The 13,909-nt window shown below is 32.7% G+C and overlaps 1 pseudogene; it reads left to right on the plus strand.

The window, feature by feature from the left end:
* The first annotated feature begins 10,542 nt into the window (after window positions 1-10,542).
* LOC111904436 (uncharacterized) lies at window positions 10,543-13,611 on the plus strand (annotated as a pseudogene).
* The last annotated feature ends 298 nt before the right edge of the window (window positions 13,612-13,909 follow it).

A 13,909-nucleotide genomic window follows, 5' to 3' on the forward strand; every position in this document is an offset into this window, starting at 1 on the left:
ACGCTAGGGATCCAAGTTAAACATATCCAAATCAACCCTTCTCTACAAATATAAAAAGTTAGTTAATTAAATATCAATCACAACTACACTTAAAATATTATCATATTAATAATTTACCTTTAGATGCACGACTGTGACATTCGTTAAAGCGGGGGAGACATTGTCCCAACCAGATATGCTAAAAGGGATGTTCTGACACATATACCGCTCAATCTCATGGGTAAACATATTTTCACATTTCCTGGGGAAAATGTGAGGTCTCTGTCGAAATCCAAATCGATGGGCTTTCCGTTGCTTGCTCATATAAGCTTTGATAGTTGGATGTTTTAAGATAACCCTCTTCTTTTTTTGGTAGCTCAGATGAAATTAGTCGCGATAGTTTAATTTATAATAAATGAATAAAAATAGCTAATAAATATATCATAATAACACTTATCATCCTCTTCGTGTTGTTCGCGACCAAAGCCTACTGGAGGTGTTGGATCCCCGACTCCATCACCTCCATTTCCTAAGCCCATCACATGGATCATCATGTAAAAGAGTATCACCCAACTAAACCCCATATATAACTGCAAAATTATAAGATGTGCAATATAAAAAATAGAATATGAATAAAAGTTAGCCTGCAAAATTATAAGATGTACAATATAACAAACAATATGAATAAAAGTTAAGTCTTGAATTTGGAATTCAAATAAACTTTCTATTACAAAAAAACATACACATATAAAGTTTTCCATTACATATGACTTTTTTTAATCAGAATCTCCCTCATATACTTGAATGTCTTATTCAGTATCATAAAGAAAATTGTCATCCTCATAATCAGTCTCTTCCTTGAAAACATTATCGACTCTACCCGTTGGCGGAGATACTTCAGTCTCCTCCTCATCATCATAATCAACATTGTTTTGAGCTACATAAACATTTTTTTGAAAGTATTGTGAGAAGTCGATAAAAAGTTTAGCACCGGATGAAGAGTTGTTTTGAACTACGTCCACATCGTTAACATTTTCGTCCTCCACATTGTCGGCATTTTGGACAGAGTCATTGTAAGCATTTTGGACATGAGCATTGTTAGATGGTAGATCCCAAATACTTCGATGACTAACCTGCTCAATGAAGCAACACGGGTTGTCGTTTTGGTTTCTTTGGTGGCTACGGAAGGAATAATAGCGGTGACAACTTTTGAGGGAATCTTTGGCGGTATTTTTCGAGTATTAGCGTCGACATTGTTGCCGGTAAACGTGTTGCCGCTAAAGGTTGCATTTGATATGGGTTTTCTATCATTGGATTAGGACTAAATCGATGGCTATGATTATTATTTAAATATTGCAAGTTGGCAATATTAATTATAGAAAAGTTTTTTTTGATTGAATTTAGTCAAGGGTATATTTATTATTTGCAAGTTGGCAATATTAATTATAGAAAAACAACAGTTTCACTTTGCAAAGTTTCAGGGGTAGAAAAGTTGTTTTTGCTATAATTAAGGGAAAGAATGTTATACTTCGTTTCCAATCTAAAAGCTTAGATCGAGAAATTTTGATTGAATTTAGTCAAGGGTGTATTTATTATTTGCATTCTCAAAATACGATTATGATTACGACATCCCTCTTCATAGTTCGAATTTTGAGAACACGGCAAATAGAAATATTATGACGATATTATAGTAAGAAACTGGTAACGTATCACGTTTTTTTTATGAATTGTATCCCATACGCTTCGGGTATAGGATCAATTGCATGCTGTAATATTTGACCGTTCTAAAATTTCCAAATGTCTAGGGCATTTAGAGGGAAAAAGGAAATAGAACCAGTTTTGACTAAAATAATTAAACAACTGCCAATGAGAATCTAAGGTTTGCCAAGGATTGGTCGCTTGTCGACAGTTGAAAGTATAGTCATGGATGGACCATATTAACATTATTATGAATAGATAAGATTCCATTTAGAATGAGTTGTCATATGGAAAATATGGAAATGTTTCCATATTGGGAGTTAGATATTGAGAATAAATGTCTAGATTAGAAACTTTTATGCAAGAAGGATGTTCAAAGGAATGTACTTTGAATATGAGACTTCATGACTATGGATTTGTCCTGTAACAATATCCAATAGAGTATTTTGTAATTCCATTGGCCGAGTCTTGGTGATTTTTGTGCCATGACATTACGAAAAGGATTGTTGCATAAAATGTTAGAATCTAACATATTCTAGTAGTGGCGATAATTTTGTATTCTTACACTAATGGATTAGGAATTGTGAAATGAGTTTGATTGAAAATGTTATTCAATTATACTGTTTCACAAAGTAAGGACCATAGGTAAACATAGTGTGCATGCTAAGAGCATGGGACAATTGTAGTTATAATTCAAGTAAGAAGTTGATTACCTGAAACAACAAATGATGAGTAATTAATATGGTGATTAAATAAAATGTTTTATTTATACTCAAAGGTTTGAGTCCATATAGGAATACTATTATTCTTGTGTTTCAATTTGCATGTTTTGACTTCCCGAATAATAAGATTATTTTCAAACCCTCCACAGTCGCTCATTCATTGGAAGTAGGTATGAAAGAAGACTGTCATGAATCTGACTGTAGATTGTCCAAAGTGTTTTAAACATAGCAAGAGTTTGCTGCAGGGTTCATGAGTGTTGCTATAAGATTAGAGTATTGGATTAAACTCACGCTCACTTGGATCGCTTCATGGATTTGATCACGAGTGATTGGTGAGACGATAATATCTTATATTCTTGAAACCGAGATGTGTAAGTTGTATCTTGTGAGTCGGTTACATGTTGATAATATGTAAACGCACCAGTAACTTGGTGTTATAAAACGTATTGTTGTGTGTGATTCGGGGTGTGTGAGTACAAGCGAGCATTGAGTCAAATTTTATCTGTTCCTTTTACCCAAAGTGGGATAAAAGCGATATATGTGGGCCCCTCGATGATTTAGTGATGACACCCTAAGCGCTTGGCCAAGTCGGGACTAAGTTGATGTGTTCAATTGTAGTCTGTTGCCAGTCGTCATAAATCGGAAGTCTGGAAACAATATATAGACAGAGAGAATGATTTAAATCCATGTCTCAGTATATACGATATCTAGAATGGAGGAATATATGATCCCTTATCTAAAGGACATGCTTCTGATAAGATCAGAGTTGACAACGGCTTTTGAAATCTACGATTGCGGATCAGGATCTGAAGTCATACGCAGAATAGTTATTAGACTTATTCAAGTGGGAGACTGTTGGATTAGTGTCTAAGTCCATAACTATTTTGGTATGTACTTGACCCTATGATGCATGGTTCTTTTGGGTTGCCTTCACCAAAGCAACTTGATAGGATGAATTATGGAGAGAGAGGATTAATTATGATTTATTAATATATTATGAGAATAATATATTAAAGGAGAAATCATATTGTTTAAATAATATTAGTCAATAATTAATTAAGAATTAATTTTGTGGCTAAAAGATATTAATTAAATAAAGGGGACTAGAACTGTCAATTGTGTGATAGTTGAATATTGGGCTAATGAACTCCATATTAGAGTAGTGGATGAATTCTATGGGGAAACCCATTAGAAATCGTCCAAGGCCTCCAAGGAGGTAGTCCATGGGCTGCTTAGGGCCTAAGCAGTCAAATTAGGGTTTCCTTGTTAGATAACCCTAATAGCCTCACTATTTAAGGACCCCTAGAGCACCAAAAGCGTGGCTAAGAGTTTCCTTAGGTTTCTAGACGTTTTTGGGTGTCTCTCATCCTCTTCTTCTTCATCCTCTTGCTCTTGGTGTTTGTGAGCCAATAGAGGTACAACACTTGAGGCACTAAGCTTTCAGAAGCCAATTACAAGAAGGAATAGATTGTTATTGCTACATAACAATCAAAGGTAATATCTAAACCCTAATTTCGTTCATAGTATGCTAGATCTAGGGTTTGAGAGCTTTGGATGATTATTGCATGTATAATTAGATAAACCTAGATCCAAAGTTTAGGGTTTTGCATGTGCACCATAGGATTGATGTAGTGCTCATAACCCATCAGGTGTGATCCAACAAGAAAACTTCATCATCATCATCTTATACTATTTCTGGACCTTTGTAAGTGTCCAAGATCCAAACTGTATTGCTTAATGTTGCTAGATCTAAGTTTTTTTCCTATGTTCTTCATGTTTGAATGGAAGGAATTCATAAAGTTGGCAACTTTATGGATTCTATGGATCCCTTGAGTATTATAAGGTTCAGATCTAGAAGTTGGTTGTGTACTGGATCCATGCATGTGAGTTTTGGTGTTATCTCTTCACTTTTGACCTAGATTAGATAGAGGACATGCATGAAGCATGCATGTCCATAAAGTAATCATTTTTATGGACCTTTGGAGTCCCCTTAAGCTTCTGGAAAAGTTGAAATTTGAGACTTAATGGATTAAGGACTCATATCATTAAGGGAAGGTGTCAGACTGAAGTCATGATGTGACACTAAGGATGTCACGACGTGAGCAAGATGGTTCTCGCGATTATGTGGCCTTGTTATGCTCACGACGTGACCAAGGAGGGTTCACGTCGTGATGCGTGCTGAGTGATTTGTTAGTGACCGAATTGGTTGAGTTGGAACAAAACGAGTTGGGACCGGATTGGGTGAGTTCTCATGACGTGACCAAGGGTTGGTCAAGACGTGAGGCTTAATTGTTGGTGTTTTGGATGTGAATTTGACCTTGACATTGACTTGTTGAGCTGGGTTGACTTTTGGTCAAAATGGATGGATTTAGTGTATAGACTAAGGTTTGACCTTTTATGTTTTGATATGAATATTGTAGCATCTTTTGTAGGGATTTGAGATGTAATTTAGCTACTTTCGTGAGTCAGGTGAGTTTTCTCACTATACTATGTAGGATGCTAGTTGTCTTTGTGACTCTCACGTTGTGTGTTGGGCTGGGTCTAATGGCATGCATGTAGGGTTGTGCCCATTTGCATGATTAGGTTGGGCTCATTAATATGTTGGGTTGGGCCCATTGATATGCTAGGTTGATCCCATTATTATGGAGGGTTAGGCCTGTTATTATGGGATTGGCCCAATGTTCGAGTTAGGCCCGATGATATGTATGGTATGTGCTATTTTGGGGAGCTCACTATGCTTTGTGTTTATGGTTTATGGTTTAAACATTTTTCAAGTACTTCCAGTTCCAGAGGGAAGGGTCGGTCTTGACTACACAACATCGATGGCTTTTTCCGCATTGATTATATTTGATATACTCTTATGTTTGAAGTTACAATTGACACTGATTGGATTTGGAACCAAAGTTTGTATGACTCGATGCTTTAAAATGAATTTTTATTTGGTATTTTTGGGACTTTACAAGTAAAGAGAAAAAAAAGGTATAAACCGTTTACAATTTTTTTTGGTATAATTAGCTTACTAATCCAAAAAAAATACTCTAAAATTTTAAATGGGGGAATAATTGTTATAAATTTTAAATTTCAGTGGATTCCTCAAAATCATCCGTGGAAAAATCATCGCCCTTGTGGAATCTCTAAAAGTTTCTACTTTTTATTTTTTGGGTTTCAATTAACGTCAGTAAATTATTCAACGTTCATGTGAGTTTGACTGCATCTTCTTCATTTTTTTTGGAAAACGGATTTCTTCTAGAAAAGAGAAAACATTACTACTAGAACATATAACAACGAACTAATTTTATGACATACACATATCTATGTCATAAAAATGCCATCTTTTTAAAACTTGAAGGGCTCACAACATATGTATGTCATAAATCAATGTCATGTATTATAATATTTACGACAAAAAAAAATGTAAGTCATGTTTTAGTCTGATAATAATAAATTATACAAAATACACTTATATAAATTATGTATGTATTCTTGATCAACTGCCCCCTTTCTAATTTCTTGCTTTAAAGACATCCTTGATGAAAGGATCGATGAAATAGGGTTTTTGTTCTCACAAAACCATATTTTATGGCAAACTTTGCCAATTTTTTCTACATTTCTCCCTCATCATTCTTCAACCTTATATCATTTATTCCCTTATTTTTTGAGATATGACTAGTATTACGTCAAATATGGAGTATTACTATTCATTTTTCCAAAGATGGGAAGGAAGTCCACTCGTTGATTTTAGTCTCTCTTTTTTATTTTTAGATGTTGCTAGTTTAATTTTATCAAATAGCTAAAATTTAAACATAATGTTTAATATTTGGATTACCATGTTATATATTTATTTATATTAATTAATCAATAAAGTAAAATTTATTCCACAGCTTAAATATGTTTTTTTTGATAAATTCATAATTCATTCAAATACATTACATACAAAAAATTTATTTTGTTAAAACTTTTTTATAAACATAATTTAAAATATTATTGTAATGAAAAAAAAAGATATATTGCATATTTGCTAAAAGTTATTTGGTTGAAGGGCGTATTTGATAATCTATATAAGTTACAATAATAAAATATACTATGAATATTTTTTTCGGTAAAAAATGGAATAGAGTAGGTGATGAAAAATTATTTACCTTATTTTACCCCATTTTGACATTTAGCAACAATATTTTTGATAAATTTTGAAATATTTTGTAATTAGTATTTGACATATGACATTATTTTTTGCAATGTATATATATATATATATATATATAATATTCTATTTTGTATTTTGAGACATTGAATGTGATTTAACTTGAATATTAATATTAAAAATTCTACAAGTTTTTTTAAAAATTACGTAATTTCATGACATAAAAATCTTGTATGATAAAAGTGTGTCATAGATTGTATTTCATGTATTAAAATGGTCAAAAGTTATGACATACAAAAATGTATGTCTTAAATACGTGTAAATTTATGAAAAATAAACCACTTAGTTTATGAGGCTTTAATGATACACATTTGTGTGTCATTTCTACCTTTTAGTGACATGCAATGTGTGTCATTAAAAGCACTTTTTCTAGTAGTTTAGCGAGGTGTTCTGAAAATAATAACAAACAGACCTAATGATTATTACATTTAAGAGCAACTTTACTAGGAAAATGCAACCAGAGTAACTTGTGAATTCTATTTCTGTGGTGAATCCATTTGAAAGACATGTTTACACAGGTAAAAAAGGAATAAAATCATCATTCATTTTGTCCTTTTAAAAAGTGAGATTATTTCTCATTCTTACAGATCTCCCTCTATAACTTTAATGACCAATCTAGGAAACTGGTCTAGTTTATGAATGCAAAGCTTTATGTTTACACAGTTCATTCTTATTCTATAAGTAGGCATTATAGATAAATATGTACTCTGTTAGTGCAAAAAAAGGATTAATGATATTGTTGATTGTAACACCTATTTTCATAAGACATTTTTGAGCTATGGTGTATGAATTTCTTAATTTATAGTCATGTTTTGAAAAAATATAGTCCAACAAAAACTAAACAACCTGGGTGTTACTAAATCAATTTCAACAAAACCATAGCAAGCAATATAAATAATTGTTTAATTAAACATCATAACTACGTTTTTTATTTTATTTTTATAAATGATACTTCTTTATATACATTTTTTGTCTATTTATATGGATTAAAACATAAAAAATACATTGTGGAATTATAATACATTTTTAGAAGTATAAATACAAATTTTTACGTGTTTATAATTATAAATATGTGTATTTTATCAATGAAAAATGTGTTATGTTTTAGTGATAATAATAAAATCCATATAATACACTTATATAAATTATGTATGTCTTCTTGATCAAGTGTACCCTTTCTAATTTCTTGCTTTAAAGACATCCTTGATGAAAGGATCGATGAAATAGCACTACTAGAAAAACAGCCTTTTACGACGCGTAAACCACGACACTCATTGATTTATGTTACGCAAATGAGAGTGACATTAAAAAAGTGTCATCTCTTCAGAGAATTTAAAGATTTAGGTCACGCATTATTGCGTGCCCTTAAATAAGTGTCATAAGAAAAAAAAAATTAAAAACACGGAGGGCGTTGTATTTTAATGTGCGTCGTCTATAGCTGTCGCTTTATAATTTCTATGAACACGCGTTCCATAGTTACAAGCGGGAAAAGAAAAGCCAAAAAATTAGAAAAGCCCGCTACCCTCTTTGCCCTAAGAGTTTTGACGCATCTTTCATTCTCCTCACACTGTTGTGCAACTTCTCAATCAAAGATCCAAGGTTACGATTTCATCTCCATCTCTCGACTTCATCATCTCAATCAAGAAAAAAGGCTTCTGATTTCCATTCATTTGTTTCATATCTCCTGTGCTTTCACCTGCTTCTTCTCTGCTATTCTTGATAATACTCGCCAACAGTGTTCTTGCACTATTCCTTGACCTGCTTCTTTCCGTATTCTTTTCTCCATAATATCTACAAAGACTTTCTGAAAAAATTATTTTTCTCACTCAAGAACCCTAGCCTTCACTCACACTGTAGTCTGTTCTGTTCGGATGTATAGGCATCGATGAAACAAGGAACCATGATATGGAAGGCCACCCAAGTATTAACTCTTCAAGATTCAGATCGCCAAGGGTTCATTGATTTATATTTCCCATGTTAGAGTTTTTGGCCAATGTTCATCATTTTCGGGTTTCTTAATTACCCAAGTCTGGATACTTTGGTATTTCTTTGATTTTATTTTCCTCTTTTACTGATTTTTATTCATGGTTTATCTCCACCAATTGCGATGGCAGCTCCAACAACAAATACAGTTCCTCTGCTAGCTCCATTGTACATCACCATCTTGCTACCATACCAAGACAAAAAAGACCAAACTGCAAAAACGACGTCGTTGCTGCCAATCGGTATTCCTTTAGCTAAACCTTGCTTTAGCCATAATTTCACAGTACCTTGAAGAGCAGCAGAGTACTCTGTTATCGTCTTGTTTTCACCCACAAAAGAATAAACGTTCCTCACAGATGAAATCGCCTGTCCTCCACTGTACCAACCTTATTGTACTCCTCTCTGATCTTTCTCGACAAGCTCATAATAACCCTTCCGTAAATCAAACCAGGTATAGCTAAAATTATAATAAACGGAAGCCCAAAAATCGCTAGCCTCCATAGTAATATAAACACCACAACATACGCCCCTCCAAAAATTGACATGTTCATCAAGAACACAGGTACCTGCATTTTTATTTCCACTTAAAAGTTAAACACTTGTAATGATTTTAGACTCATGGAGTCATGGTCATGAACGCACTCTTCCAATTTCCGTTGAACAAGTCGGTAGTTTCTCCATTTATCTCTTCTATTTCCGTTTTTCTCAAATTAGGGCTTGCCAGCTATATGATGAAATGCCTGAGAGAAAAATTACAACCAAAAGTGCATTTTGATTCCATTTCAAACACTTCAACTAACTGACCATATTACCCTTGTGGTACTTAACTTTTGTATCATTAGTGAACTAAACTTGGTTCTCTGTAATGTGCAGTGTAGACAAGGCAAACTGTTCTCTTTTCTGCAACTCAACAAAGAAGGTAAAACCTTTTTTCATACACATTTGTATATTTTAACTGTTTATTTCATTGTTTAAATTAAATCATGATAATATTTATTTATTTATTTATATACTTGTTCAGAAGCACTCTGGGCTTTCTCGTTGTGGTAAAAGCTGTCGTTTAAGGTGGGAAAATCACTTAAGACCTGATCTCAAAAAAGGTACATTTACACCAAAGGAAGAACGCCACATCATTGAACTCCATGTTAAAATGGGGAACAAATGGGCACGCATGGCTATTGAGGTCTATTCCTCTACTTTCTTTCCCAATTACATTTTTTTTCTTTTTAATTCTAATCCTTTCTTAGCTGCAATATCCAAGCAAGTTGCATACATTCATATTCTTTTGTGAATGTAAATTGATATTGGTGATCATAAGTTTATGTTTATACATACATACATGCTTTAAAAGTTATAAGTGGCGATGAGGACAGGTTGGTCATTTCTATGTAGATAGGACATAACGTAATGGTCCTTTAAAACACTCTAAAAAAAGAAATGCACATGGTGTGTTCATTGATGGTGTAAACGAGGGAAAACCGTAAATTAGAGAGTATAAATATGAAGATAATTAAATAAAAATTGATAGTTCTTATTGTTCCCTGCATTTATTTCATCTGTTAATTCCTTTTATCTCTTTAAGAGTCTAAAATGTCTCATACTTGAATAGACTTAAAAATGAAGATAACTAAATAAAAAGTGAAATACAACTGTATTATTGTGTGTTTCTCATATTTCCACAACTGATTAGTTTACACAAAACTTTTAAAATTCATCTGCACATCTCATTTCATCATTTATCTTGATTCTTGACAACACTTGATGGAAAAAAGAAAAGAAACAAGCTCTGTTACATATTTTATATGATTGAACCTTAAAACATATCATTTATCTTGATTCTTAACAACACTTGATGGAAAAAAGAAAAGAAACAAGCTCGGTTACATATTTTATATGATTGAACCTTAAAACATAAAACATAATGTTTTTTTTTTTGGGAGCAGGGCTTGAAGAACAACCATGGTAGTGCCATCTTCAGGGTCCAGTTCACTCAAGGAGTATTTGAAAAGATATGAAAATAATGAGAAGAAGAAGAAGAAGAAATAGAAGATGAAAAAGAAAAAGAAGATGAAAACTAAGCCTGATATGAATAGTGTTCTTGTTGTTGATGAGGATCCTATTTGGCAAAGTCCAGTTCAGCTTGAAGAAAAAGATGATGAGTCACAAGGTATGCCAATAAAATTTCTTGTTCAGTAGATTACTTCACGTTTGATGTTAATGTTCTTTGTTAATGTATTGTACTTTGATGAATTTACCCAATTATAGCAATGCAAATTGCTTTGTGTTTAGATGATATTGCTATAAATATAATTGGTAGATTTTCAAAGTACAATAATGTAATAGGAAGATGCTTTATAAATTTACATTGCTACCCAATTATAATCACCCTTGTAATGTATAGATGAAGAGAAGCCACAAGTTGATGAAGATATTGAAGTGAAACGAATGAAAAGATTAGAGCAACTTAAAAGCTGGCGACCTTTTGGTGCTATTTCTGAAGATGGAAGTGGTTGGGTTCCCGTGTCTGATACTGCTAAAAATTCCGACATCTCTCTGCCACGTAGACGTAGGGCCTGGAATGATACACCAGAACCGGAATCAGAATCCGAACATATATTGGAATTGAATTCCGACATGTCCCCACCCTGTAAACGAAGGGCACAAAATGATACACCAGAATCCAAATCTGATCTTTCTCCTCCTCGGAAGGGCCGCAGTCGAGAGTCTGATATTTCTCCTCCCCGACGGGGGCATAATCATCCACATGATGATCTTTCTCCCCCGAGAAAACCTATCAAGGAATCGAAGAGGCCAAAAACTGGTTTAGTCAGCGGCAAAGATATAAAAGAAGAAATTGCTAAAACAAATAAGGATGATTGGTTGAGGTAATCATATCACTCCTTTGTTATTTGCTAATGGGTTTTTTTTGTCCCACAATAAAGATGGAATAGCGATTCGCTCTCGTCTCTGCAAAAGACATTGATACCCTCCACATCCTTAGTGTTGAAAGTGCGCTTAATAGATCTGGAAGGGATTAAATAATCTTTTAAGGCTATTTTCGATGATGAGAATGTGGAGGGTGTTAACGTCTTTTGCACATATGAGAGATTGTGAGCTTTTTTGGATGGGTAAAAAAATTACTTTTTTGTCCCAAACTCTTGTCTAAAACCTTGTTGTAGAAGGTCAGGATTACCCCTCTCCACTTATTGATTATATTACTTGCAGGTTTCAAAAAATGTATCATTCTATAACTGGGGCGAAATGCTGAAGGCGTACGTCATGATAAGAGAACTGGTTAGTTTTAAATTCCTAAATACTATTTGTATACACTATACAATACAATGTTTTTGACTATTTCTTGTTAAAAATATATTTTTAATTCCACTTGTGTTTTTTTTCAGGTTAACGCCTGACAAAGGTACTCCACTGTTAGTTTTCATATTTAAAGTTTTATGTTTTGAAATGTCTCGATTTTCAAATTGGTATTTGCATTTCTGTTCATGTTGTTGTAGAATTATTTTCACGTACTAAACAGATTTAAAATAGTGCAAAGTTAATTTTAATATGTTTAACATTATGTTATTGAAGCATACTAAAATTTTTTTAAGCACTGAAAACAACTGATAAGAAAGTTAATGTTACTACATGAATAGCAATAAAACAATTAAATTGAAAAATTGCAATAAAACAATTAGATTGAAAAATTGCATGATTGAATTTAAATAATTTGCAAATGTAATTAAATCTTGAAATGTGATCAACATATGGCCCCTTGATTTTGTAGCAAGAAAGTTAATGTTACTACATGATAATAGTATCTTTTAAGGTTTACATGAAGATGTTAATTTATTTAATCGGCTTCCACAGTTTCAAATTGATTGCCCACAATCAGGTTGAGTTTTTGAACTCAGTAAAACTTAACTTCTATTTCTGATTCCATCTTAATTTTTGAAAAAAGAAACAATCCTTCCAAATGTTCACTAACTGCTCTTAAAGACAATACATCAAATATTAGTTAAAGCCAATTGCTCTTATATGGAAAAAAATAACTTCAGTCTAGGGAGTATCATTTGATATATATTTTTAAAATCCTTTTATAGAAAGTAAGTAAAAGGTTAAGAAAAAATTAATGCAGAAATGGAAGTGACTGGAGTGTGTGAAAGGAAAATGAAAACCAAATAAATATTTTTCTAGAAATATCATGATGACTACTTCACATTGAACTTGATCTTATCTGTCATTGAGGATTAATGGGATATATAATACCTATCATTCCAACTGTTGCTTCTGTGTTCAATTTGGTTTCTTTTTGTAATAGTGTTAAATTTTCAGAAAGCATTAGTGATCATGGTGAAAGAAGGACCTTGCTGCCATTGTGGAATTGAGGGTAAGGCTTCCCCTATCTAGCAATTTCATTCATGTTTGGTTTTTTGTATGAGTAATTCAATCTCATTTCTCTATTATTTATCTTATTATTTGCTATTGTTCTTTGGTGATGTGGCTTCCATGGATCATTTTGGATGCTGATTATATGTTCCATTATGTACTTGCATATCACATCTCTGAATCCTATGTAGAAGAAGTGTCAATTTTATATCTGGTGTTTATCTCCACATAAAAACCCTAAAATGTGGATGTGCTAAAACTGAAGAAATTAGAAGGCACATACTGGAATTTAGCAAGTCTGGTAAGTTTAAAATTATCTTAATAGGATATTGATTAGATTCCACTACATGTAGTGTAGAAAATATGATGAATATTTATGATCAATATTCAACTTTTCAAAATGTGTCCAGTTTGATGTTTATCTGTTTGACATTTTTTTGACAGAAAATGAGAATACTGAAGAAGATGAACCACAAATTAACATTGAAATGATCAATGGAATTATCAAAGCCCTTCAGGTATCATCTCATATCACTTGCTTATGAAATTTCTTCATCTATACTTGAAAAGATATATTGATTTTTGTGTTGTTGACAGGCTATCCCTGATGCAATTCTCAGCACAACAGTTATGATTTTGTGATGTTAGGCTAAACTATAAAGCAAATGATTCTTTGTTTTAGGAAACGTTTCAGAGCTTCTTCAGACAACTTAATGATGAGTTACTGAAACAAGAAGGTGCCCCTTCATAGCAATGTACTATTAGGTTATATAGTTAGGGAAAACCTCTTAATAACAATGTACAATTAGATCCCCTTAATATTAATGTATTACAATTTTTTGAAATGATATTGGATGAAATTGATTGTTTTGGTATATATTTGTTTACATATTTTTGTATTATGCGTAAATGAGTATCATAAATATGCGTCGTAAATGCA

Source organism: Lactuca sativa, chromosome 6 (assembly GCF_002870075.4).
Source record: "Lactuca sativa cultivar Salinas chromosome 6, Lsat_Salinas_v11, whole genome shotgun sequence".
Lineage (NCBI taxonomy): Eukaryota > Viridiplantae > Streptophyta > Magnoliopsida > Asterales > Asteraceae > Lactuca > Lactuca sativa.